We start from the raw sequence: 3,396 nt of genomic DNA, 5'->3' as shown, positions 1-3,396 counted from the left end.
AGCACTTGTGTGAATAGTGTCCAAAGATGCCAGAAGGCGGCATCAGATTCCTTGGAATGGAAGTTACAAATGTTTGTAAGTTGCCATATCGGTACTGGGAAATGAACACAGTCTCTGGAGGGGCGTTTAGTGATCTTAACTGCTGAGCCATCTCTCCAAACCCTGTTCAAAGCTTCTAAGCTGAGGTCCCAGTATGGAGGAAGTCAGATATGTTACCATGAGTGCCCTATTTGAATTTCTTACCCAGAGAATCCATGAGCACAATTAATAGTGGTTGGCTTCTCTTCTAAGTGGCTTATGTATGTTTGTGGAGTGTGTGTGTGTGTGTGTGTGTGTGTGTGTGTGTGTGTGTGTGACAGCATCTGATTCTATAGCACTGGCTGACCTGAAACTCACTTTTGTGTATCAATCTTGCTTTGAACTCCCAGAGATCTGCATGCCTCTTTCTCCTGAGTCCTGGGATTAAAGGTACTCCCTATTCATGGGAACACTAATTAGTACCTGAAAAGGCAGTAATTTTATAATATTTATTAGATGCAAGATAAATATGTTTTGTTGCTTGTAGAGCCAGGCACCAGTAGAAGCATCATAGACTTTGAAGTGAAGTATTAGAGGAAGTTAGAAGAAACATTAGGGGAAGTTGCAGGAGGGAGGGCATGTGCTGGTCTCCATAGAAAGGTAACACCATCATCACCTGTGAGAGTGTAGAAAAGAGATGGGCTCCAGTGAGCCACTAATCCAGAGAAAGAGATTTCTCCCTTTTCTATTCTATTGTGGGAGATGTTTCAGAGTCTTTTCTGGGGCTGGAGGTTGACGTTGGTATGGTGAGCATGCTGCTTGCTCAGGTCTTAGAGAAACCTCCCATGCAGAATAGTGAAGGTCTCTACTGGATTTGTCTTTTGGCCTCCGATAAAATGTGATGGAGCAATGCCCTAAAGATCCTTGACCTCAAGCCTGAGCTTGCTATTGTAAAGGAAAGGGCTTTTGTAGGCTTCTGGCAGTCAGTGCCATGTCGTTGCCCACAGAAGAGGATCATAAATGCCTGTTACAATGCCAGGGCACTGGCAGTCTGAAATCTGGCCACAGAGTCCTCGACTGTTTTCTCATTATGAGGTGGAATGTGGGTGGAACCTTTGTGGTTTCCCACCCCAGATACTTCAGATATCCAAACCTAATCTCCTGTGTGCCAGCATTTGGAGTGATGCCCTTTGAAGGCGAGTGCTGCTCTTATATGAAAAAGGATAGAGAGTACAAATCCCTGAACACACAGATTATATGACCACACCGCAGTGAAGAACAAGAACATATAAGCCAAGAGAAGAAGTCTCGGATGACCCCCGCTCCCTGGAACTGGATATCTTGGGCTTCTCACCTTTAGAGCTTCGAAAAAGAAAACCTGTGCTGGTACAGCCACTCCCTCTGAGGTTTTGATAGACAAGCCCGATGAAGTTTGTAGTAACAGTTTCCACTTACTCAAACTTCATATTAAGCTCCGCCCATAATACATAGACACATATATACATATACATATACATATAAACACCGACAGATACATACACTACACACACACACACACACACACACACACACACACACACACACACATTCCTCAAGGCTACAGGGTGCCATTTATTATAAAAGCACATCAGATGAGGCCAGGCGGGAAAGGCTCTGGACCAGCAGAGTCAGAGGCCCCTGAGCTGTCTTTGACATCTGTACTCTCTGTTGTCTTACTGACCAGCTGAAGTCCTTGCCGTTCCCACTATCATCCTCAGAGGCCAGACCCTTCTCCTCATGACAGGCCACTCCTGAGCTGGAAGGGATGTTGCCTTTGCTCTCTGCTTAGTTCTCCATGGCTGTCAGCACCATGTGCCTGTCCTTTTCCTTCAGCTCCAGATTTCACCTCAGAAACTGTGGGGAGACTGATTTGGGGCATCAGGATGGGAGAAGTGCCTGGAAATAGACAGGAGGCAAGAGGAGACGGTCCCTGGAGCTAGTTTCATGAGCCAGAAATCTGCATGAAGTCCTGCCTCATTGCCGATGTGTCTTGCCCATGTGCATAGCATCTGGGCTCTGCTTCGCTGATCTGAAAGAGATGCAGGGAAGCCTGATTACTATTCCTGACATACAGGGAGACTTCTTTGGCAGTGCAGTTCTCTATTATGGCTGGAGAAGCCTGGTCCATCAGCTTCTGAACCAGGACAAAGCAGGGGTGGGTATGGGTATTGGGGGTAGGGGTTGGGGGGTTCGAAGCTTCACAGACAGTGAGGTGCTATGTCTGTGGGCACATCATCTGGACCTTCTTTTATTTTGAGCAAATATTTCCATTCTTCCCCTCAGCAGTGTAAGAGAGCTAGGGCCAGAAGACACCATGATAGAAATAGTGCCTTATCTAGTAGTTCTAGGGTTGGCAGAGGAGGCTGTGGGGCTACATGTTCATCAAGCCTTCTAGCCTAGCACTGTAGATGCCAGAAAGTCATAAATGTGGGTGCCTGTACTCAGCTGCCATTGGGAAGCAGGGCAGGAATGATAGAGAAGTACATACAAATTTTTTTAAAAAGGTTTATCAACATAATAAATATAGCTGAGAAAATACTTCACCGATGTCACCTTTGTATAGAGATTGGAAAAAGAATGCTACTGCACTGTTGTAAATGAAAATAAATCCAAGGTTGGGCAAGAAGAGAATAGGTAAACTTGGTATTTCCTTCAATGGAATTCTATTGTGAATCGGAATGTACTTATGTGATCAAGCTACATATATTTTAATAACATATAGCAAATCAATATCAAAGACAAGGGACTAAGCAAATGAACAAGCTGTAGCTACAAGATATTATCATTCCTTTAAACTTTTCAAACCAAAAATAATGCTATATCTTATTTGCAGACATACTCATATGTTGTAATCAGTAAACAAACAAAAAAAATTAAGGATGTGACATATGCAAACCTCAGTATGGTAGTGACATTCGGAGGGTTACATGCTAGGGAGGGGAACTAGGGTCTGGAAAGCTGGTAGTCAGTGTGTATGATTTACTGTTTTATCCCAGACATCTCCTGTAGATTAAAAGTATTTCAAAACAAAATGGAAAATTATTTGAGGCCACATTCTGCCTTGGTTATTTATAAAAAAATCTGACCTCTCACAATTACATACTTAGAACCTTTCCTCTAGGATGTCACAGCATCGCAAACATCAATAGATACATCATGGTTCTGATAGAAAGCTAAGGGGACTGCCAGGACTCCCGCATATATGTTCTGTTTCCACTTGTGAAAGCGAAGGACAAATGGTTTTCATTTACTCATCAAACACTTGGAGAGTGTCTACTAAGACAGTTACCGTGATAAATAAGACATGATCGTGACTTTAGGCATCAGACAGACGGGCAT

The 3,396-nt window shown here is 43.6% G+C and overlaps 1 pseudogene; it reads right to left on the bottom strand.

Moving 5' to 3' along the window:
* Window positions 1–1,645: 1,645 nt before the first annotated feature.
* Window positions 1,646–3,396, bottom strand: LOC114622377 (annotated as a pseudogene).

Source organism: Grammomys surdaster, unplaced genomic scaffold (genome assembly GCF_004785775.1).
Source record: "Grammomys surdaster isolate TR1022 unplaced genomic scaffold, NIH_TR_1.0 188, whole genome shotgun sequence".
Taxonomy (NCBI): domain Eukaryota; kingdom Metazoa; phylum Chordata; class Mammalia; order Rodentia; family Muridae; genus Grammomys; species Grammomys surdaster.
The sequence above is the reverse complement of the archived record's forward strand: the minus strand, read 5'-3'. Positions and strand labels throughout refer to the sequence as shown.